Source organism: Cydia fagiglandana, chromosome 18 (genome assembly GCF_963556715.1).
Source record: "Cydia fagiglandana chromosome 18, ilCydFagi1.1, whole genome shotgun sequence".
NCBI classification, from domain to species: Eukaryota; Metazoa; Arthropoda; class Insecta; order Lepidoptera; family Tortricidae; genus Cydia; species Cydia fagiglandana.
The window spans coordinates 2,079,958-2,105,993 of record NC_085949.1 but is presented as its reverse complement, the minus strand read 5'-3'; the positions used below and the strand labels follow the sequence as shown (position 1 = coordinate 2,105,993).

The following is a 26,036-nucleotide window of genomic DNA, read 5'->3' as shown; positions in this document are numbered from 1 at the left end:
TACCCGTCAATCGGGCCCAACAGGCGTAGGGTATTTATTATATATTATTATATATATTATTATATTATGGTTGTTTGCCACCGACGTGGTATTCGTTTCACAATCAAATTATCGCAGAATCAATGTTTAACAAAAATATGTATTTCGCATTAGTTTCATGGGGCAAATTATAATACTCGTATCCTTTACTCGTAAAACTATACTTATTTAGACACACGGGAGTGTGTCCAGTCAATTTCGAAAAACTCGACGAGCGACATTGCAATGTGTAGGTTACATTTGTATATTACTGATTGTATATAAGTAAGTAGTATATGAGAATTTTATACCCAATATTAACTTATGCTCTCAGGTACTTAAGCCGAAACGTACTCGTACCGATACTCTACTCGTATTTTACTTTTATAGCGTTCCCACTATTATATCGGCAGGAATTACATCCGGATCCGCCCGAGCACAAGTCAATCTCTGGAGAAGGAGATTTTACGGATTTATTGCTAACGTTCCCTATGCATGGAAATTGCTTTGCTTGTTTGAACAGAAATGGGTTGTATATGTATGTGTGAATGTACTGAGAATTTAGTATAGAGGCGTACTGTCAAAGTAAATTTTGTAGTCACAGTAAATTTACTGCCATTTTTCGACACAGGATTAAAACTTTTAGAACGCCATTTGACTTTGATCCTTGTACTTTCAGTGATATGTGTATTTGTTAAATATCAAACGGTGTGGCCATCTACACGAGTATAGGCCAAAGGCGCCATCTTTTCAACCATAATTTTTCTTGATTTTCGGATACACGATACGATACTTATCTTAGACATGTTTTATTTTATACGGAGTTGTAGGGTTGTAGGTATATACATATTTCTAAAGTGGAAGCTTAGTTAATTTGTGGTGTTCATGCCACATATTTTAGGTGTAGTTAGTTAGCTTGTATAATTTTGTTTAGATAGTTGCTAGCTCCTCGTATCTTCTCTACATAACTATGCAAACAACTTCATTTAAATGCACGTGAAATTAATAAACGCCAGAGTCTTGAATAACATCACATTTCGCAGTGGATTATAAAATAATGAGAGTTTTGAGGTTGTGCCTTTACTATTGTACATTTAATATCGGAATAACTCAAATAACTATAAATAAAGATGAATAAGGGGGGAAGACTTTTTATTCTTCTAGGTCCAAATTTTTGAACTTATTTAAAATAATATTTACCAGTGCGCTTCCTTTCTGCTTTGTTTTTTCTAGATTTTCCTTTATGGATCGTTCTTTTCCTGTACTCTATTTTACAGGATTTTTTTTATCTAACTCCTAAAATCTCTCTTTTCCTAGCTATGTATCGCTAATAGTGTTGGAGTAGCTTAATCTGCTTAACCTGCTTAACCTTCTTCACTTCGCCCTGTCCACTCATGTCATTTAAAACTACGAGTAAATCCTTCCATCTTATTCTGGGTCTGCCCCTGGAGATTAGACCTGAGATGGAAACCTCTCTTCTTCCTCGCGTTGTCCCGGCATCTTGCCACGGCTCATGGGAGGCTGGGGGCTTGACAACTAATCCCAGGAGTTGGGGTAGGCACTACTTTTTACGAAAGAGACTGCCGTCTGACCTTCCAACCCCCTAAACTATTGGGATTAGTCCGGTTTCCTCACGATGTGCTCCTTCAACGAAAAACGACTGGTAAATGTCCAATGACTCAATCAACTGAATCAACTGAATGAACTGTATCAATGCAAATAAATAATTTCTGATTTCTGATTTCTGATGATATTTCGTACATGTTCTTCTTCAGCGTGTGTTCGCCCACACCGTTGGACATACGCCTCTCCAATCTCACTCCATTTTGAGCGGTTGTTGGTCTCCCTATTTCTTACATAAGTTCCGAAAAACTCATTGGGTTTGAACCCGCGATCTCCTAATTGAAAATCGCACGCTCTTAGCGCTAGGCCACCAGAGATGGAAACTTAACTCCTAAATTATAATATACATCTAAATTTCAACTCCCGCATAATTGGTCCCAAAGGTTTGATATCAACGGAGTAAGATCGAAAAGGCACACAATACCGAACTCGCTGAGCATTAAATTTAAAAATTCCTCTCATTTTCAGCGTTTTTCAAAACGTCTCATTTCAGCACATTCCGTAACTCGCGCACGTAGCACCAATAAAGGAGCATCGTAAAATGGGTCGTGAAGGTTTAACAATACAGTTCATATTTCAATGTTCAATGGTGGTTGGTACAAGTGACGGGAGTTGGAAGTTTGGAGAGGGAGGCGTTTGAAGGGTGTCCTACGGACAAAGTTAGTAAGAAGTTAGTTGAATTCCTGTCACAATTGTTCTAACAATAATATCAAGAATTGGTTTTTTATTTATCTCGTAAAGGAAAAATATGCCCATTGGTCGCATTAAAAAATCAGTGATCGGCATCCAGGGTCCTATGGGATTGATACACTTTAGTACACTTATATACCTATTCCATATTGTGTCAATTATCGTCAATGTGTATTCGGCGCGATTCGGGAAATGAATTAGAGATTCACTAGATATGAAATAGTAAAAATATGTGACGATCCACGGCAAAAGGTACCATTGCCCCGGTTGAATATTGGAGCAGCGTTAATAATAGCGTAAGCGTCAGCCGTGGAACGTCACACATATCTTTACTATTTATTATTCGCGCCGATTGACATTTTTGGCTACGTGTTTGTTACCGTCATCCTCATCATCATCATCTTAGCCATAAGACGTCCACTGCTGAACATAGGCCTCCCGCTCTTGGATCTACATACGTGCCGGTTGGAAGCGACCCGCATCCAGCGTCTTCCGGCGACCTTAACATGGTCGTCTGTCCATCTTGTGGGTGGACGTTCTACACTGCGCTTGCTAGTCCTTACCGCTAGTGCTAGTGCTTAGTGCTAGTACTTACTTTTGTTTGTTACCGTACCTGTATAAAATTACCAAAACATTGACCCCACTACGCAAATAAACAATAAAAAATGCAAATTCACTAAGTTATTGCAGAAAAGTTTCTCGAAAGAATTATATTTAGGCCAAAAAGCAGGCTTTTCAATTCATCAGTGCCTGACTGTGTTGTTCAATACGAAAGAGGTCGTTAACCCTTATCTTGGCAAGGCTCAAAATATCTTAAATATAAACATTTTTTTAGTTTTTTGTTACCTATTGAGCATACTAGACTATTAAAAAATAAGGAAAAAAATCCAGGATTTTCCAGTTTCGGAAAATCATATGTATCATATTTGATACAGTGCCAATAACTCGACAAAATAGTTACCTACTTTTTAGAAGAAAAATGTAGATTTTCATAAAAATAAAACGTGTAATGCAACAGAAATGATCATTTATTGCTAATTAAACGCAATCTAAAGCATCAGATGACTAATAAACCTTTAAAAATAAATTATATCTACAAATACCTGATCACATGGGCGGAAAATTTGATCCCGTAAAGTTTCAAAAAAGTCGTCAGCATAAAGTTGAGTAAAATATGAAAGTAAACAAATAAATAACCGTAAAAAAAAATTCTTTTTTTTTTACTTTGTGGGCATTTTTTGCCATACACATATTTTTCCATGCTACGGGCTACGGCGTAGCAATAGTGCTACAGCGTACGAATATATAATTAAATAACATCTAGTACTTAAAAAAATCAAAGTTTAATAACTAAATAATACGACAACTAATATTAAATAATTGAAACATGTTTTGTAACCCCATAAATATAAAGAAAATTAATAAATCATGTAAAACTATTTTGACGAAAACTTGGCAATGTATTAAATGTAATACAATCCTTTCGATATGTACATTTCTGAGTTCTTAGCAATGTATCAAATATAACACATAACAGTTTCATGTAAGGTTCTGTGTATTAAATGTTTTTAAATTCGAACGCATTGTAAATATGTACGCACTAAAAAATAGTAAATACATCAAAATTTAGATTATGGAAAAATATAAACTAATCTAAGAAATAAATGCAAAACTTCCAGTACTAACTGAAATCTATTGTTTCCGCAGCGCCATGTTGATTATTACTAATTAATTTACAATGACACTCGTGTCCATTATTTTTTTCTATAAGTAAGGAGGGTAGCTCGACATATTGAAGGCGGAATTATTTTGTTAGGTAATAAACTGAACCTGCTAGATTTTTTAAAGTTCCATGTATCACGGGTGTTACGATGCCAAGATAAGGGTTAACAAAAGGCTTATTGAAGTTCAGTGAACAAAACGGCATTTTTACTCACGTTATTATTGCCCTAGATTTTTTACGTTCATGTTTTAAATTTCGCGCTGGCACAATCGGCAAGATCTAAATAGAGGAAATGGTAGCACTTGAGGTGACATTTTTCAAGTTTCTGCTTTCAAATGGTTGCTAACGGCTTAATAGGTTCTGACAAGGCTTTTTAACTTTAGGTACCTACTTTGAAACCCTTTTTACATATATGTCGTGGATGAACTGAGTGAAATTAGGCTTCACATGTAAGATCCAAAGAGTTATAAGTATTAAACTAAAAATTAAAAGAAACCCCACGTTATAACTCAAAAAAAAAATCTAAAAATGCCTTATATCATTTTAGAAAAGAACTGATGCTCTTCAAACTGCTGGCTCGATTTCTATCAAACATAGTTAAGAATCACCGCAAGGAAACTCGTTTTCACGTAAAAAACCGCATCGATATCGGTGTAGTCGTTGGAGAGCTACGATCCTACTGACACAGAAATTGGCGTTGAATATATGACACCTTGATGACACCCCTCTTTTTGCGTCCGGAGTTAATAATGGATTTGAATGACGTTAAAAGATTTGAATAATTTTATTTATTTGCAAGATCATCTTATATTATTATTACTCAGCATCCCGCTGAAAACGTATCTTTCAGACGGTCCTCGAATGATATCGTTAGTTCGAAGCTCAGCGTAAATCATTATAAGGAGGGTGCGGCGTCAAGCGGAAATTGCTCCGTATCACCCTCTAAATAAGGTCTTTATTGCCCCGTACGTGTCCTGTTTATGCCTGGAGAGATTACAGGAATTTAGTAGAGTGTATGTAAATAAAGGGTTGGGTTTACGAAGTTGTGTCTTGGCTTATTGAAAACTATGAGGGTGTCTTGTACTCAGCGCTATTTCGATCGGTCAGTCGTGAAGGAGTTCGATTGGTTATAAACAATAGATCTAAATATCTAGGGACACTTTATTTATGTCCGTTGTTTTCCTCGGATATAGGTTGACTCGCGCTAGACCGGGCCGGGGCCGGGCCGGAGCTTCCGGCGCTTCGTTTTCTATGGAAAGCACCACGTGATCACCGATCAGTCGTCTTAGAAAATGACATATCGGACGCCTCGCGTCGGGCACGGCCCGGTCTAGCGTGAGTCATCCTTTTACACGATCCGTTGTCCGGCGAAGACATCGAACGTCTTCAAGCGGCCGAATCATTGGCCCAGATTTTAAATAAGTCATTCTCCCACTTTTTCTTATTTAAATTATTTCCTTGAACGATTAGTAACTGTCGTATTTTAGACTTTTTAATTGTGCTCACAATGAACCTTCCAGGAATGGAATAATAAAAATGTTTACACTTGGCCGTCGTCCAAATCCATAAAGTTTAATTGGAAATTTCTGTAATTTTTACATTTGTTACAATAAAAAGTATGAGCACGCGATTGAACCTTAAAACTCAACCAACATTGTATTATTCTCTAGCCACCCACCGTTCAAAATAGTATAAGGAAGTCTCTATGGTACGGAATAGGGATACCCATGTTTTCAATATGCCGTCGCCCAAATCCCATGTTTATTTTGTTCTCATGTATTGTTTCTTTGTATTGTATTTTATTTTGTAGTTTCACAGTGCCTTGGTTTTACTGTACTGCTGTGTTACTTATCCACTCACATCTCACATGCTTTTGGTAACTGTAGCTACCAGCTGTCACCCTTATTTTATTATAATAATAGAGGTCACTGAAATATATCAAGCAAGTGAGTGGTTATTTGACTAATAAATAAATAAATGACGGGCGTTTTCGGGAAAACGCCCAGCTTTCCCAATGAATGAATCAGCGTGAGCCATCTTCAAGATCGTATCAAAATAAGATCAAAAACATTAAGCTAATTTTTTAATAACTAACTTGTTTTAATCACTCATTCGACATGTGTCGGAGAGCCTAGCGGCCCAATTCGAACTTTAAGATACATCAGTTAATAGATCTAGAAACGATATGTGTTACATATGTCAGTGTCAAAAATGACGTTTTTGTTTGAAGAAACGTCACATTTGACACTGACACATCTAATCGATATCGTTTCTAGATCTATTACTACTAAAACTAGGTACCGTAAAATCCTCTATTGTTCTAAAATTTGCCCCAAAATCCTAAATTTAATTTAAATTTTAAAATTATGATATTGTGGTCGGTGTGGTGATATGTATATCGATTTAAAGTAAACTTACACTACTGTCATGTTGTAACACTCAAATGAGGTTGTGATATGGGTATTTTTCATTTATAAGAACTGTTCTGGCACAATCAAGGATGACTCACGTTAGACCGTGCCGTGTCCGGGCCGGAGCTTCCGGCGCATCGTTTTCTATGGAAAGCGTCACGTGATCGCCTGTCATGTCATAGATAAGTAAGCGCTGGAAGCTCCGGCCCGGACTCGGCTCGGTCTAATGTAAGTCATCCTTTACCCAGTGGGGAGAAAAGTACGCACATTTTACGGTAATCAGAATCGAGTTAGTCCCAACTCTAGCTAATAACCGGTGTGCCAACGACATTTCCTTATCACGACCGCAATTCCGGCTCAAAATGCACTATTCATATTTTATTACGGTTTTAATCTAGTCCTATATAACCGCAGTAAAAGCGGTTGATGTTGTACCTACGTACAGTCGCCATCAGATATATCGGAGCAGCCAAGGTGTTCACAATATCTGAACACGCACTCTAACGCTTTAACTGTAGAGGCGTGTTCAGATATTTGTGAGCACCTTGGCCGCTCCGATATATTTGATGGCGACTGTACCTACGTACGTAAAAGTAACGCTATTTTATATCACGCTGCTTATTTCCAACAACGTCAACGCGTAAAAATTATTGAAAATGATACTGTTTCTTGCATCTTGCCTAAATATAATTTCCGTTATATGATGTGAAAAGGTAACTACAAGGGTGGTAGAAGATTATAGTTGAAACATTTATAAAAATGCAAATTGTAAAAACTTCTAACAAGATGCGATACAAGGCGTCGGCTTGGAAAATTAAGTCCAAGTAAAAAAGTTAGCGAAGCAAAAATACAGGCTAATTTTGGCGCAGCGAATTTATTTTTTAAGGGGGTTTCGTTATAAACGTCATATTTCCGAAAGTTGACAAATGACAATGTTCGTGACTTTTTTCTATCGGGCGAAAGTTGTTAAATCAGGTTTCGAATCAATGACGTTACTAGAGAAAGGCCTCGAAATTGCTATTTAAAGTATATTTTCGTAAACGTATTATGATCTAAAAAAAGCGCCACAATTTCAAAAAGTGTGCTAGCTAAACCCGCTGCACCTTAAAAGTATGACTGTAGAAGTGCAGACGTAGACAGAGCAATACCTTCCACGTGGTACAGTCAGCATCAGATAGACAGTGATTCAAATTGGCTTAATACGTAGGTTGCCCTGAAAGTTTCGGGAATTGGAAAAAATACGCGTTTAAATGAAATAAAAGTACTTTTATTGTTTTTCAAAGTATTCTCCTTTGTGTTTAATGCACTTTTTCATTCTCTGAAACCAGTTTTCAAAACAGTTATTGAACTCTGAACTGGGGGTTGACGAAATGGCCATTTTATAAGCGTGGACTGCTTCTTCCGCGGTCTGAAAACGCTGACCACGCAACCGATTCTTTATTTTCGGGAAAGTAAAAAAATCGTTGGGACTTAGGTCGGGGCTGTACGGAGGATGGTCCAGTAATTCGACTTTTTCGCCCTTCAGATAGTCGTTTGTTTTCTGAGCAGTATGAGGGCTGGCATTATCATGGTGTAGTATAATACGGCGGTTAGGGTTATTTTTTCGCAGTTCAGCAAAAACAATCGGTAAACAAACGCCTATATACCAATCGGCATTGACAGTTCTTCGATCTTCAAGAGCAATAGTCGCCACGTGACCCGATTTGGAGACAAACGTGGCTACCATTTTTTTGATCGTGCTGCGAGAACGAACAACTTTTGTTGGCTTCGGCTCGTCTTCGTAAACCCATACTCGAGATTGGTTTTTGGATTCAGGCTCATATGCGTAAATCCATGACTCGTCACCTGACACAATACTAAAAACGGCAGTTGAGCTTCCTCCATTAAATCTTTTTAGGGTTTTGTGGCACCAATTGACACGGACCGTTTTCTGGTCGTCAGATAACAAGTGAGGAATCCACCGGGAAAACAACTTCCGCACGCCCAACTCTTGCTGTAAAATAACTTGTACCTGACTCATTCCAATGCCTAAAGTCTCCTGAATTTCCCGATATGTAACATGCCTATCTTCTTTTATCAGTTGGCGAACAACATCGATGTTTTGATCGGTAACGGCAGTTTTCGGTCGACCCTCACGTACGTCATCCGCAAGAGACACACGGCCACGTTGAAATTCCGAATACCACCTGTATATTGTCGTCTTCGAAGGTGCTTCACTACTAAAAGCAATAGTCAATCGGTCTCCACATTGTTGTTGTGTTAATCCACTTTTAAAGTCATAATAAATCATTGCTCTAAAACTTTCGCGGGACAGCTCCATTTTCACCAGCGACTCAACGACTTTAAAAAACAATTGAAAATAGAACATTGTTTTTTTTTTCTAAGTGGCCAGTGTTTTCGAATAATGAGACTATGCTTGTAACAAAGAGGTATAACACATGTCAAATATACGTTCCTAAGTATGCAATTCCCGAAACTTTCAGGGCAACCTACGTATATCGGAACACGTCTTCATTTCTATGATGGCAAAGGTGTGTTACGAACAGGGACCGTTACCTTCCTGGCGTTATCCCGGCATTTTGCCACGGCTCATGGGAGCCTGGGGTCCGGTTGACAACTAATCCCATGATTTGACGTAGGCACTAGTTTTTACGAAAGCGACTGCCATCTGACCTTCCAACCCAGAGGGTAAACTAGGCCTTATTGGGATTAGTCCGGTTTCCTCACGATGTTTTCCTTCACCGAAAAGCGACTGGTAAATATCAAATGATATTTCGTACATAAGTTCCGAAAAACTCATTGGTTCTCAAGTCGCACTCTCTTACCGCTAGGCCACCAGCGCTTACAGGGACCGTTACCGGTAACTAAAAATCAAAATATCTCATAGCATTCAATATATTTATTTGATATTATATAATAGTATTTAGGTAAGGATAATGATTAAGCAGATAAGCTAAATTTAGTGCAAAAATATACATAAACAACCATGATACCAAAATTGAAATACCGGTAAATTTGTATGAAAAATATACCGGTATTCGGTCCCTGGTTACGAATTACGATATATTTAGTGACTTTGGCTATCACGGAGACCGAGGTGAATTGTGACAGAGGAGAGTTGTGACATTGTCGATTTTTTGGAATCTATTAACTAAAAACTAGGTCGCAATAGCGCGCGTTTGTTAGTTCAAGTTGCGAGCTAAAAAAACGCACACTGTTGCGAGCTCACTAACAGTTATTAGATTCCAAAAAATCGACAATGTCACAACTCACCTCTGTCACAACTCACCTCTGTCACAACTCACCTCGGTCTCCCCTATATATTTGATGCTGATTCTATAACCTCTCTGTTTCAAGGACCCCGTTTCAATAAGCCGACAAAGCGCTCAATTTGTGCCGAATTTGCTCAATTTGCATACAAGATGGCGTAATTGTAATTACACGTGAAGACGGTTATATCGGAGCGTGGGGCACTCGGCTGTGATTGCTAGCACACAGTTTATAATGCTATTTAACTCTTCAATTTAAAACAATCGTGAGTTCAAACTGGTGAGTAAATAAAACATGAGTTCAGAAACTAGGGGTAACATTCCATTTCTAACCGCAGCTGCATTACTAGTACTGAACGCGTCGCTGTTATTGTGAATTTCCATAGTAAAATGAACAGTAGTGCAGCTGTCGTTGGAAATGGACTGTCACCTTGAAAGCGGGGTTCCACTAGTGTGCAGCACTGTGCGGCACAAGCATTTTTGTGCTGAATATGTGCCGCACAGTGCCGCACACTAGTGGAATCCCGCCTTAAAACCTGACTGCTGAAAACACGCGCTCTAAAAAGTATGAAACAAGAAAAATTTCACCTGGAATTGTCATTAAAAAACGTTATTTGTTTATCATCTTTTAAATACGCTTTATTGCGGTATGCGGAGCTATATTTTTAACGGCCGATTCTTATAAATGAAAAAAAAAAACGTACCTTCAACGTAGTATAATTAACTAAATTTTATGCAATAAATCTTAAACTACAAGTTCAAATTGAATGTTTTTGAGAATATATCTAAAGCATGTTAAGCCTTATATGTCACAGAAAATTTAGCCAGCACAAAATTACAGGACGGCGAAAATCGGCTGAATCGCTTCGGGAAAAGGATGGTACGGCCGTGCGTGTTTGTTTTGCTCGACTTGGCGGGGGCACTGCCGTGCCCCCAGATACATATATCCGCAGCATGCCCCTTACGGGGGCCGCATGGCCTCGCCCGACTCTTTTAGTATGAGGGCGCCAAAGGCGCCAGGTATTGGAGTGCGCGCAATGCGCCCTTTTATGGGGCTACGCCGTACTTTTCAGTAGTAGGTAATGCGTAACATCTATTTGATATTTACGGTCGTAATATCGTGCAGAAAACTTCGAATTTAGTATAAATGTCTCGATATGACTTTTTTGACGTTTCTCGCAGCAGTGCAGTCTAGGGTTGCCAACTTTTTTTTGGTGGAATATAGTATTTTCCAGAAAAAGGCATCAAATATATAGTACATTACAAAAAAATAAAGTACTCTTAGAAAAAAAACTAAACATGAGTGTAATATACGTTTAATCGGAAATATAGTATTTTAGCGTACTATATATTTTTCCAAGAGTATATAGTACAGAGAGCCAAAATATAGTACAATACTATATAATATAGTACGGTTGGCAACCCTAGTGCAGTCGGCAGCAGTACTGCAGTAGTACACGGTACCTTCGCTGCATCTCGTGCGAATTACACACGCGATGAGGTAATTACACGTCAACATGTTAATACCTTACCGTCGCGCATATGTGGGGCACTTGACTCAGATTGGCTCAGTACTCGGAGAACTAGAGGCCAATTCGAACGTACACTTTCACACCAATTTTAACGTACACTGATACACTAGTTTGAATGTACAATGACATCAAATTGATATCTAAATGAGTTCACTTAGTTATCGTGCGTTTCGCTCGTGTGGCAATGACAATTGACAATTTAATCAGATTGTAAGAATAATTATCCCGTTTGGACACCGCTAGATGCATCACAGTATTCAATAATGGCAGGATAAACCACGCTTCGTAATTTATGCTCTACCCAGGGGAAGATTGTGATTTCACAATTTGATAAGGTTTTTGAGCGCACCATATTTTACCACGCATCACGCATGAACGGGGGACCAATTTTGCCAATTCTTTTTTTTTGTGTTTTTTATTGCCAGGAGAAGGTTCTTATCATAGAAAAAATTAAGAATTTGCAAAAAAAATTGATTTAGGTGAAAGTGGTGAAACGAAGTTCGCCGGGTCATCTGGATATAATACAAGAATTGTATTTCATTCAAGTCTCGGCATCATTAAAATAATCTAAAGTTCTCACGTTTTTACACTATTTTATGCACAAAAATAATTACGTAATTTTTGTCCATCCCATCACGTGCATCAAGCATCTCATACGCGCCAATAATTGCGAGCACGATGCCTAATTATATAAATACCAGATGGTGATTTCAGAACCGGCCTCCATCTATGCACTGTTGCAATGCAACCATGTTGTGACGTCACGGCGTGACATCGTAAATTGAGGCTGCATTTTAAGCACACCTCAGTTTTAGCGCGTAAATAACTTGTCCACAGCTTTTAGTGACGTTTAAAATGTTTCAACACTTAAAGTTAACACTTAAGTTTGAGTTCTAACATACTGAGTGCCGGGAACCCGCTCGTCGGTAGTAGTAGTTACTTTCCTCTACAAAGCGGGAAAATGCTGAGATCGGCTACGAGCGTAGTGCTACAAGAAAGTTGACATGTATGTGTTAACCAGCAAACATTTTGGAAACAAGATGGTTTTAACACGAGGGTTACGGTTGTTGGACTATTACCGGGTTGATGATGAAAACTATTACTTGTACCAATATTTTAACTTTATTCATTTGTTACAAACATAATAACAATCAATTTACAATAAATTATTCAAGACGTCTTCACTCTAACTTGTCCGTACTCGAACTGGCCACCTGTCACTGAGGTACCCGCCTTTTATAATAATTCAACATGGCGGGCACCAGTGACAAGTATGAGTCAATTGATACTCTTTTATAAATTAATCATAACCAAAAGTAAGAATGATCAAAATATAAGCAATTATAGTGTATACAACATTATTTGCGGTATTTGACGTCTGTCACTCACAACAGCAATACTACGTAAAATGTCTTGCACATCGAAATCACAAAGGAAAACAAATGCACTACGAACGTTTACGTTCTACGTCTTTTTTTTTTAATTTTAGGGTTGGCCGGACACCACCGTTATGAATCGGTAGTAGTCTAAGTAAGTCGATATGAATTTTTCATTTTTCTTTTAATAAAAGTAAGGAAAAGGTGGATAATTAACTGTAAATATGGATATATTTATCGTCACCTAACAGACAACAAATTTGACACAGAAATAACATAAATAAACTTTAAAATAGATCCCCAGTTAGTTTAGATTTTGACGATGGGTGCGACCTACTCGGTCGGTGTATTAAATGCATTTACCTTGCGGGAAAACCATATAATTCTAGCTTTATTTAAATCTCAAATAAAAATTCATTATACGTCACAATTCGATACCTCAGTCTACGTGCCATCCAATCGTAATCGCTTGCTGTGACAATCGATTTGGGTTAGTTACATCTCTATATACGTCAGTCACAATGTGTCAAATAACGCAAATAATATTGCATACAGTATAATAAATAATGATCCTTACACGATAACCGCGGAAATGGAAGTTCACAAATTGCGGGCATCTTTCTCTGTCAATCTTGTTACGCCTTCATTGGAGTAAAAGAGAAATATCCCCGCAATTTGCTAATTTCGGTATTCGCGGTAGGCCCCCAGGTCTGACGGGGGCAATTTAGGTTAGACGGTAAAAAGTGCGAGAGAAAATGAAAGTTACTTTAATCGATATCGATAAAGTTTGACATAACAACAAGTTATTCCATCGCTGTTTCCAATCGACTCTCAAAAGATCTGCGATTGAATTGGTCTAAGATATAAAAGGAGTTTATAAATACAACTAGGTCAGTCTGTGTATTTATATTTCTGTTGCTTTTCGGTCTCAGAGGGCAAGGTCTGCGAACACTAGACGGGTCTCGTAGCCTAGATCCACATTTAACAAGGCTAGACTTTGTTTCATAAAAATTAGAGTGTGTGTTACTGACAGAGCCAACAATATTATCACTAGACTTATATATACAGGGAGGAAAGATAAGTCGGGCCCTGGAGGGAAACTACCTTAAATCCTCAAGCTGGCTCATTTTACTTAAAGGAGATATTCCTTTATTTTTAAAAAGAAACAAAACTGCATTCAAAGATTTTCTAAAACTCGCTTGCCTCGCCCGGGACTCGAACCGACTAAAAATTCAAAAAAATAAAAACTCGCAATTTTATTCTACTAGTGGATACAGTTAATGTTAATCATAACATTTCTCCAAGAAACATTAGGTCTAATACTAGTCTATCGTACAAAATATCCATAAAATCTAATATTTAGTACTTAAGATTTTTTTAGACAAGCCAAATTGAAGAAAAAGAGAAAAATACTTTGAATGCAGTTTTGCTTCTTTTTAAAAATAAAGGAATGTCTCCTTTAAGTAAAATGAGGCAGCTTAAGAATTTAAGGTAGTTTTCCTCCAGGGCCCGACTTCTCTTTTCTCCCTGTATATCGACGCAGGATGTATGTAAGGTAAACGTAATGGTGCTCGACGCCGCCCCAGTACATGTCATCTTGAAACTTTAAGTCATTGTCGATAGAGGTGACAGCAAGGTGTCATCTATTGGGCATTAGCATCCCATATAACCATTCCAGTCGCAGAATCATCAAAGTGGTAACTAAATGTCAGATGTGTCGTAACAGAGTCCACACAATGTGTCTAGAATTGTTTCGAAACAAAGTGTCGTCGCCGTGTGTACACTTTTCCGTAACAAGGTGTCGACACATTTGTGTGCACTTTGCGTGCGGTTTGCGACTAAATCTGACAGCAAATTTGTGACAGCAAATGTCAATATAAAATACCTCTTGAAAACCAAGGTTTGTCAAACTACTATTAGTGTCTCGTGTGCTCGTAAGTAATTCTAGTAAGTCATCATGGGCGATGCAAATGATAATAATCGACCAAAACCATATAAACACCCAACACGCGTCAACCTTTTACAGAAAAGTTTTTAAAGAAATGCAATAAGCTACTTAGGTCAGCCAACGAATGCTCAAAAAAGTTGTAGAGGGAAATGCTCGGAACACAATTTTTGACTCTGTAACTTGGTTTGGACAAGTTAGGAGGTGAACATATCAAAAGTCCCCAGCCGTAGCCCTTGAGCGGGGGGAAGAGAGGGGGCTTTGAATGTCCCATTTTCCGGTTTTTCGATTATATCTCGGAAACTATGCATCTTAGCGACATGGCCACTTATACAAAATGAAAGTTAATTTAATTTGTTACAAGTTTATTCAGTCAATTTTTTCGATATGTTGAATAGTTTTTGAGATATCCGCTCTTGAAAGTTTATTTAGGGCTCTCAATTTTATCTTGATATATCTACATCAGTGAAGGTGCTAGGCCGTGTATGGTATCGTTTTCGTATAAATCTGGGTTGCTGAATCCATTTAAGGTATCACATTGAAACCATTCCACAAAATTAAAAAAATCTTTTTAGGGTTCCGTACCTCAAAAGCAAAAAACGGAATCCTTATAGGATCACTCGTGCGTCTGTATGTCTGTCTGTCTGAATACACAAAATAGTTCTTTACCTATAGATGACAGGAAAACCTATTAGAAATGTGCAGTCAAGCGCGAGTCGGACTTAATGTACGGAACCCTTAATACGCGAGTCCGACTCGCACTTGGTCGGTTTTTTTAAACTCCTCTTGACGCTTAACCGCTGAACCGATTTCGTTGAAATTTGGTATAGAAATAGTTTGCGTCCCGGAACAGGACATAGGATAGATCTTATAACCAAAATCATCTTTTGAAGGTGTGAAAAGTGGCGTGGAAATTTGTACGGGAAATCAATAACCGCTGAACCGATTTATATTAAATTTGGGATGGTCTACATCTTTGATTTAGTTAAAAATGATAAAAAAAAACATGAGATCAAACCTAAACTTAAACAGTATTAACTTCAAGAAGTCAATTCTGAATTCCCCCCTACACCTCATTTCACACCTTTGAAGGATGATTTTTGAGATAACTTATTATGTCCTGTCTCGGGACTCAAAATATATGTGTACTAAATTTAAATTAAAACTGTTCAGCAGTTTAAGCGTGAAGAGGAGTTTAAAAGAAAGTAAGTTTATATGTTTTTACTTTGGAATGGTGTCAATGTGATACCATAACTAAATTTGGTACTGCGAATTTATACGAAAACGATACCAAACATGGCCTTGTAGCTTTACTGTTGTAGAAGTCAAAATAAAATTGAGAGCCCTAAATTCTTATTACTTGACCAAACTTGTGTAGAAGGAAAAGGAAAAATAAAAGTCTTCGGCAGGAATATAAGACACAAATATAATTTTTTTTTGCGTTACTATTTCAATTATCAAATATTAACATACCTTGATTATATTATTCTAGTGAGATCCTCACAGATAAACAAAATCATTTACTTAAAAAATTACAAGGTCGAAATGTCACGGAACTTGTGAGAGTAATACGTGAAAAATAAAAACTTTTATGACAAAAAAATCTGGACACAATTTAAGAAGCATCCAATTGCGTCGAGGAATCATCTGTATTTTTGCTTGTTTCATTACCTACTCGCTTCTTTTTTTGTCCTTTGTATTCTGTAGCAATTTGTTAGATCTGAAAATAAAGATAAAGTACCTATAAAACGATATTCATGACGACTTTTATGACAAAATACGTAGCGGCCATCTTGGATTATAAAATGATCATCGTTTTCGAATTCTGCGCCCCCTAAAACCTATAAAACGACACCCATGACGACTTTTATGACATAGTGCATGGCCACCATTTTGGAATCCAAAATGGTCATCATTTTCTAAATCTGCGCCCCCCAAAACCTATAAAACGACACCCATGACAACTTTTATGACAGTGCATGGCCGCCATTTTGGATTTCAAAATGGTCATCATTTTCTAAATCGGGGCCCCCTAAAACCCATAAAACGACATCCATGACGACTTTTATGACATAGTGCATGGCCGCCATTTTGGAATCGAAAATGGTTATCGTTTTCGAAATCTGCGCCCCCCAAAACCTATAAAACGACACCCATGACGACTTTTATTACATAGTGCATGGCCGCCATTTTGGATTTCATAATGGTCATCATTTTCTAAATCGGGGCCCCCTAAAACCTATAAAACGACATCCATGACGACTTTTATGACATAGTGCATGGCCGCCATCTTGGAATCCAAATTGGTCATCTTTTCGAAATCTGCGCCCCTTAAAACCTATAAAACGACACCCATGACGACTTTTATGACATAGTGCATGGCCACCATTTTGGAATCCAAAATGGTCATCATTTTCTAAATCTGCGCCCCCCAAAACCTATAAAACGACACCCATGACAACTTTTATGACAGTGCATGGCCGCCATTTTGGATTTCAAAATGGTCATCATTTTCTAAATCGGGGCCCCCTAAAACCCATAAAACGACATCCATGACGACTTTTATGACATAGTGCATGGCCGCCATTGTGGAATCGAAAATGGTTATCGTTTTCGAAATCTGCGCCCCCTAAAAGCTATAAAACGACATCCATGACGACTTTTATGACATAGTGCATGGCCGCCATCTTGGAATCCAAATTGGTCATCTTTTCGAAATCTGCGCCCCTTAAAACCTATAAAACGACACCCATGACGACTTTTATGACATAGTGCATGGCCACCATTTTGGAATCCAAAATGGTCATCATTTTCTAAATCTGCGCCCCCCAAAACCTATAAAACGACACCCATGACAACTTTTATGACAGTGCATGGCCGCCATTTTGGATTTCAAAATGGTCATCATTTTCTAAATCGGGGCCCCCTAAAACCCATAAAACGACATCCATGACGACTTTTATGACATAGTGCATGGCCGCCATTTTGGAATCGAAAATGGTTATCGTTTTCGAAATCTGCGCCCCCCAAAACCTATAAAACGACACCCATGACGACTTTTATTACATAGTGCATGGCCGCCATTTTGGATTTCAAAATGGTCATCATTTTCTAAATCGGGGCCCCCTAAAACCTATAAAACGACATCCATGACGACTTTTATGACATAGTGCATGGCCGCCATCTTGGAATCCAAAATGGTCATCATTTTTGAAATCTGCGCCTCCTAAAACCTATAAAACGACACCCCTGACGACTTTTATGGCATAGTGCATGGCCGCCATTTTGGATTCCAAAATGGTCATCATTTTCAAAATTGGGGCCCCCTAAAACGTATAAAACGACATCCATGACGACTTTTATGACACAGTGCATGGCCGCCATTTTGGATTCCAAAATGGTCATCATTTTCGAAATCGGCACTCCCTAAAACCTATAAATCGACACCCATCTCGACTTTTATGACAAAGTGTTTGGCTACCATCTGCATGCAAGACATTTCTATTATTTTTACGTACAAAAATGGCCCCCTGTCAACTTCCAACCGAGATTTAATCGATAATTTATTCGATTAATGTTCAGATTAATTCAATTTCAATCTATGTTAGGTCGACTAAACTAATCGTGATTAAAATTTGAGGATTAACTTTTTTTGTTCCATTAATTAGTCGAATAAACAGTTAATCTATTAAGTCCCATCTCTGACCACGTCATTTTTACACTTTGAGAATATCTGAAAACAAATGAACACAAGGAGCCATTTTGCAAATCCAGTAACTTTGTTATTACTTTTGACAGCGCGTGTCATGTGTCTACACAGAGTCGACACAAAGTCGAAACATTTGCGACTACTTTGTGACTGCAATATTTCTCAGCTTTAAACCATATTTATACATCATAATTAACAAGTTTCGTAGTATGTAAAGCGTTATTTCTGTTATTTAAGTATAGTATACGCATCGAAGTACTAAAAATGCATCAAATAATATATTTATGAACACAAGCACTGAGAAGTAAACAATTTCATTTCCGGCTAAACTAAAACAATGTGGTGGCGCGTTGATTATATTACACTTAGTTTATCAAATCACTCGAGCAGTTTAATTCCCCATAATAATTTAAGTCCTATTGTAATATAAATGCAAACAATATATAATTACGTCTTGTCATCCGTTTGAGAGATGGCGTATTAAATGTCACTTATTTTTATTTAACTATTTTTCCATCTGACAGTTTCCATTTGACAGGAACAAAATGAACGAATGAACGAATGATTTTGGCATAAAGTAGTCGCAAACCCGAAACAATGTGTGCACACGGCGACCACACTTTATGTCACTTTGTGTCATGTGTCGACCCTTCCCCATTTCTGGTAACTGTGTCGACACGGCGACGACTCTGCGACTGGAATTGTGACCGAAACAGACGGTGTCGACACAAGATGTGTCTACACCGCGTCGTAACGGCGACTGGAAATGGTTGTATGGGATGTCGAGTACTAGTACGTTTACCTTACTGCGTCGAAATATCGGGAGCTTGAAAACAATACAAACGGTAATCACGGTCCATATCCCGGTTGATATATTTAAGTCTAGTGAAATGAGTGAAACTAACCGTGAATCATTCAAAAACTGCCAATACCTATATTGTTTTCGACATTACGCGAACATAATTTATTTTATTAAATTTGCGAACTTTTATAAAAAACTTTCTTTAATCAAATACATTAAGGTGGTTCTCCTTGCTCGATTTTCATACAACTTTCTTGGCACCCTAGCTCCTATTATATAGGGTTTCTTCACTTGTATATGTAATGTTTGGGTAGTATATATATTTCTGTCTTCGCTTAACGTAAAAAAATACTAGATTTTGATTAAAATTATTAAGAAAAAAGCCTTTGAATATTGGTAAAATTTTGCCTCATTGCTTGTTTGTGTGAGTGATGCTTATAGTATCGGTGTAATTCTAACATGGCGACTTCATTTGACAAGTAATCATTTTTAATTTGTCAAAGGTGTAACAGATGGCACTTTAAAACCGCAACACAGATTACCTGTGTATTTTGTTTTATTTTCACTCAATAGAGGGAGGTATATTTAATGCACAAAGCATGTTACGAGTATACCTACTCATTTAAGAATCTCCTTTCTGATATAATTTCATTCCCAGATTTAATATAACTTAATTATTATTATGAGTATTACACAATAAAATACATTTATATATTTATAGAAAGGTCAGTCCAAACAATCATTCGCGTTACGGTCGTCTACCGAAAACCCTTGTGAATTCTGCTTTCGTTTCGGTAAATGTTCTCTGGAAAAGCCTATATTTATTGTAACAATGATTTTTAAACTAAAATACCTAGCTATATTTTTCTCAAAAATATATAGGTATGTGGAGAAAAATGTCATCTTCTTGTAAATAAACAAGATTCTATAATATCTTCTGCTTGTGCATAACAATAACATTAGTAGATGATATTTTTAGGGTTCCGTACCCAAAGGGTAAAACGGGACCCTATTACTAAGACTTCGCTGTCCGTCCGTCTGTCCGTCTGTCTGTCACCAGGCTGTATCTAACGAACCGTGATAGCTAGACAGTTGAAATTTTCAGATGATGTATTTCTGTTGCCGCTATAACAACAAATACTAAAAACAGAATAAAATAAAGATTTAAATGGGGCTCCCATACAACAAACGTGATTTTTGACCAAAGTTAAGCAACGTCGGGAGTGGTCAGTACTTGGATGGGTGACCGTTTTTTTTTTTGCTTTTTTTTTTGTTTTTTTTTTGCATTATGGTACGGAACCCTTCGTGCGCGAGTCAGACTCGCACTTGCCTGGTTTTTTTTCAAAAATGCTGCCTTTCACCCGAGTTTTTACACTCTACTTTTCATTTCGCATACGAGGAAAGTAAAATGCCTGTGTTTTTTTAAATACATTTTTATAGTAGGTATTTTTGAGAGTAGGTATTTTCAATTAACAATTTGGCCAAAAGTAATTTATGGAATGGGGAGTCAAATATCAGAATGGAAATTGTATAACAAATCCATTTATACCCAAATTTCAATTGCTTATTGTAAAAAGAATAATAAAATCGTACTTGGAATTGGAACCTAAACTGCTCTAGTGCAGAAACGTATCATTTCCTGCACACCTTTTACAACAACAATGACCCTCTTTCATATATTCGGTCAAATTGTGCTTTTTGAAAAACTAATTATAGCCAGCCTTTTATGAATGTAGTATGATACCTTAGGGTATGGTGCTTTACGCACACTAGCGTCCCTTCCCCTCCCCCTGACGCAACCCACCCTTTTTGCATGAAATATGTCCCGGTTCACAGTTTTTTACATTTTTTGAGGAAAGTATACATTTAAAGAAAAAAGTGTCAATGAAAGAAATAATCCTTAATAAATTCTTAATAAAAAAGGTCATATTCATTTTTTTTATATGATGCACCTAATTCATGTATTAGCTTGTCAAAATTCGAAATAACATAGTTTTTACTTAGGGTTCGAAACTCATTTATTATACACGGTGTAACATGAGGAAACTGAATAATTTTAACAGCGTATTCCTGATCACATTTAGAGACAAAAATGTCCTATAAACTTTTTTGAAATTCGCCTAGTTTCAGAGTTAATACCAATAAAAAAAAACAAGTTTCTATTGTTACATAGTTCAAAACGCCTTTTTGATGGCGATGTTGCTACTATGGGATTTAGTCTAAATATCCTTATTGATATGTCAAAAAGTGACAAGTAACACTTTGCAAAAACTAAGTTTTACGAAGAAAAAAACCATTTTAAGTGACAATTTTACCAATAGCATTTAATTTTTATATACAAATTCATTCATAAAATTAAAAAAAAAAAACCAAACAAAATTTTTTTTTTGGCGAAATTGACCTAAACACATATTACATCTTTTCCTTTTTTTTGACCTCATGTATACATTTTAGGATAAAAGTGTCAATGAAAGAAATAGTTCCTTATTAAATTCTTAGTGAAAAAGGTTATGGTATATGTTTTATATAATTTAAGAAAGATTGTTAGTGAACCAGTTGTTTTGACGGCATATCAAGCCTATGTAACATCAACACTAAGGTATGGCATTATATTTTGGGCAAACTCAGTTGACAGAGAAGTAGCGTTTAAAGCGCAAAAAAGATGCATTAGATCATTGTGTGGAATTCAGCAACTGGGTTCATGTAAACCATATTTTAAAAAATTAGGACTATTAACTCTACCTTGTTTGTATATTTTCGAAATTGTAATTTTTGTTAAAAGTAATCCCCACTTATTTCAACAGTTTAAGAGTAAACGTCTTTGGAACAAAATAAATTCAATGCCTTCCAAAACAGCATTATATAGGAAAAGTATATTTGGAATGGCCCCACAAATTTTTAATAAAATACCGAATGAATTAAGAAATTTAGAGGATATGACAAGTTTTAAAAGTAAAGTTTTTAAATATTTAGTTGACAAAACATATTATAGTGTAAGCGAATTTTTGTTAGACTATAATTAATGGTAACTGTGCACAGCATGTAGTCACAGTCCATTAATGACAAATAATTGTACGCCTTATGGCACAACATAGTGATACAACAGTAATACTATAAGATCTGTACTTATGTACTATTCATACCTATGTTGGACAAATAAACGATTTTGTATTTTGTATTTTGAAGGTTATATTCATTTTATAACACTTATTATACAAGGTGTCCTCAAGAAATGCGAAAGATTTTATTTCTGAGGTCAAATTAAAAGAAGGAAAAAATGTTTGTATGAGTTTAGGTCAATTTCGCCGAAAACAATTTTTTTTATTGTTTTTAGGGTTCCGTACCTCAAAAGGAAAAAACGGAACCCTTATAGGATCACTCGTGCGTCTGTCTGTCTGTCCGTCTGTCACAGCCGATTTTCTCCGGAACCACTGGACCAATCAAGTTGAAATCTGGTACACATATGTAAGTTTGTAAACAAATGAATTTTAAACATGGGGGCCACTTTTGGGGGGTAAAAGAAAAAATAAAAAAATAAAAAATTTCAAACTATATCATGTTACATATCAAATGAAAGAGCTTATTGTAAGGATCTCAAATATATATTTTTTATAATTTTCGAATAAACAGTTTAGAAGTTATTCAAGAAAATAGGCAAAATTTGACTATTCCCCCCTCCCCCTTTATTTCCGAAACTACTAGGTTTAAAATTTTGAAAAAATACATTAAATAGGTCTATACCTATAGATGACAGGAAAACCTATTAGAAATGTACAGTCAAGCGTGAGTCGGACTTAATTACAGTTTTTGATCCGACTCCTACGGATTTTTTAAAGATTTCACTCACGTTTCGCATAAATAATGTTTAGTTTTAAGTTTATAACATACATATGTATGTTAGTCTGTAAGGTATTTGTAATATGGGCCTTGTTCCCTGAATTAAATATCTAAATAAATAAAATAAAAAATACATTGTTAAAAATTGTGTAATATACGGAATCCTTGGAACGCGAGTCCGACTCGCACTTGGCCGCCATTTTTTAATTTTTTGAATATATATGTATGTACATAAAAAGTAAATGTTATTGGTAAACTTGTCAGTTAACATCGATTTTTACTTTTTGTAAAACATAGTTTTTGCAACGTGTTACTTAATTGTCACTTTTTGACATATCAATAAGGATATTTAGACTAAATCCCATAGTAAAAACATCGCCATCAAAAAGGCGTTTTGAACTATGTAACATTAAAAACTTGTTTTATTTTTTTAAATTGGTATTAACTCTGAAACTAGCCGCATTTCAAAAAAGTTTATAGGACATTTTTGTCTCTAAATATGATCAGGAATACGCTGTCAAAATTATTCGGTTTCCTCGTGTTACACCGTGTATAATAAATGAGTTTCGAATCCTAAGTAAAAACTATGTTATTTCGAATTTTAACAAGCTAATACATGAATGTGCATCATGTAAAAAAATCAATATGACCTTTTATTAAGAATTTAAAGGATTATTTCTTTCATTGACACTTTTTTCCTAAAATATATTCTTTCCTCAAAAAATGTAAAAACCTGTGAACCGGGACATATTTCATGCAAAAAGGGGGGGTTGCGTCAGGGGGAGGGGAAGGGACGCTAGTGTGCGTAAAGCACCATACCCTATGGTATCATACTACATTCATAAAAGGCTGGCTATAATTAGTTTGTCTTCCCCATACATTAGAACACAATTTAACCGAATCAATAGCATGAGAAATGAAACGGATATTTCTTGTTTTCTTTGCATTAGCATTTTTCTCTCGATAATTTAATCAATTTGCAACATAAGTAGAAGAATCCTCATATATCCATAAATATCAAAATATAAAAGGACATACATTTTCAGAAGAATTCCCCGTGCGACGTTGCCAAATGGTTTAAAGTACAACATGCTCGCAACGTTTGGATGTCAATAACTCGACAATGAAAAATTATATTTCAAATCAATTCAAACTTGATATTTTTGACAGTAATGGGTTACTTAAATAAGAAGGCATTTTTCGCCCGGGTCTACTATGGTCAAATGGTCTAGTGGCTTTTAGCTACTGAGTATAAGTCTAACAAGTTGAACAGCATGACAGGGTTCAAACCACGAACAAAGACTCATTTCTTTTTGTATTTATTTATTTATTTTGTTTCATCTTTTTGGAAATTTTATATGCCTTATTTTAAAAGTTATTTTAAGTAAATGTGTTGTATTTGATTATTTCATGTAGGTATATCATTTCAATAAAATTTTGGAAACTTATTTTATACCTGGTCAAGCAAATCTTGTCAGTAAAAAAACCGGGCAAGTGCGAGTCGGACTCGCGCACGAAGGGTTCCGTACCATAATGCAAAAAAAAACAAAAAAAAAGCAAAAAAAACGGTCACCCATCCAAGTACTGACCACTCCCGACGTTGCTTAACTTTGGTCAAAAATCACGTTTGTTGTATGGGAGCCCCATTTAAATCTTTATTTTATTCTGTTTTTAGTATTTGTTGTTATAGCGGCAACAGAAATACATCATCTGTGAAAATTTCAACTGTCTAGCTATCACGGTTCGTGAGATACAGCCTGGTGACAGACGGACGGACGGACGGACGGACGGACGGACAGCGAAGTCTTAGTAATAGGGTCCCGTTTTACCCTTTGGGTACGGAACCCTAAAAAGGCGCGAAATCCAAATGTTCTATGAACGATATCCCTTCGCGCCTACATTTTTCAAATTTGCCGCCTTTTTCTACTGACAAGATCTGCTTGACCAGCTATACTTCGTCGATAGTTGACTTCTTATGTACCTATTCTGCGATCTTAATTAGCCTCATGCATGACTTTTTTTTAATTATTTTAATCATTATTTATATCCTTTGAAAACCGGAAAATAAAAATACTTTTATAAATCTTCCCATAATATTATTAAAAAATAGTTAAAATACTGAAAATATTTTACTCACGTAAGTTTAGTTTCCAAGAATATTATACGCTTAAAATAATTCAAAAGAGAATGCTAAAATTATAAAATAAAAAAAAACTGGCATTGTCGGGGTTTGAACCATGTATCTTAGCTACAATCTGATTTTTTTCAAAATAGAGGCTACGGGTGCCACGAGCACATGACAGTTGATGGTCGAAAACATTAGTTGCTTCTGAATGCCTTGTAATTCTTAATCGTTGCTCAAACAAGAATTTATTATTTAATTTCCAATCTTTTTTCAACAATAAACATTTCATCCGCTGCGCCCTCTAGGTTACTTTACTGTAACATTACGAATCTGCTGACATTTGACACTGACTTTAAGGTGACTTTAAGTACGTAAGTGTGCGTGAATGCAAGAAATTGCAATATTTTGCAGTTGGATTCCGGTAATAACGAAATGAGACAATGTTGAGTTGAACATGTCTCGATTTGGATGTAGTATTTTTTATAGTTTTCGCACATATCAGCACATCTTATGAAACTTTGTATTTTGGGAGAAATAGTGAAAATCCACAATTCGTGCACAGTGACGCCATCTTTTGGCTGATAATCGGCATCCCATCCCTAGACATCCACCTTAAACAAAGGATTACATGAAGTCACATAAAAAAACCTTATTGTGATGAAAAGCACATAATGGCCCAGATTAAGTCCATCGACTATGCATCGGGTAGTAATGGATTTTTAATGGTGGCCCGTTCTGGGCGCACCTCCCCGATTCTTTATTTGCTGATAGATAAACCTCAGGGTGCATTAAGGCAAAATGGCCTGGTGTTTAAATTTGCATGTGTACTACGTTATTTATTCAACCCACTTTTTAATCATTTAGATCCATTTTCCTCATAGTAAAATTTAATGGAACTAATGATATTCTTGTGATGAATCAAAGTCCATCGTACAATCAATTACCTTTATTTTACTCTAAGTTCTTACTTAAACAC

At 36.4% G+C, this 26,036-nt stretch overlaps 1 protein-coding gene across 1 annotated transcript in view; it reads left to right on the top strand.

Annotated features, from left to right (window-relative positions):
• The window catches only part of LOC134673261 (neurexin 1), a 255,780-nt gene that overhangs the window by 99,503 nt on the left and 130,241 nt on the right, over positions 1 to 26,036 (top strand). The gene's annotated exons all lie outside the window — the stretch shown is intronic.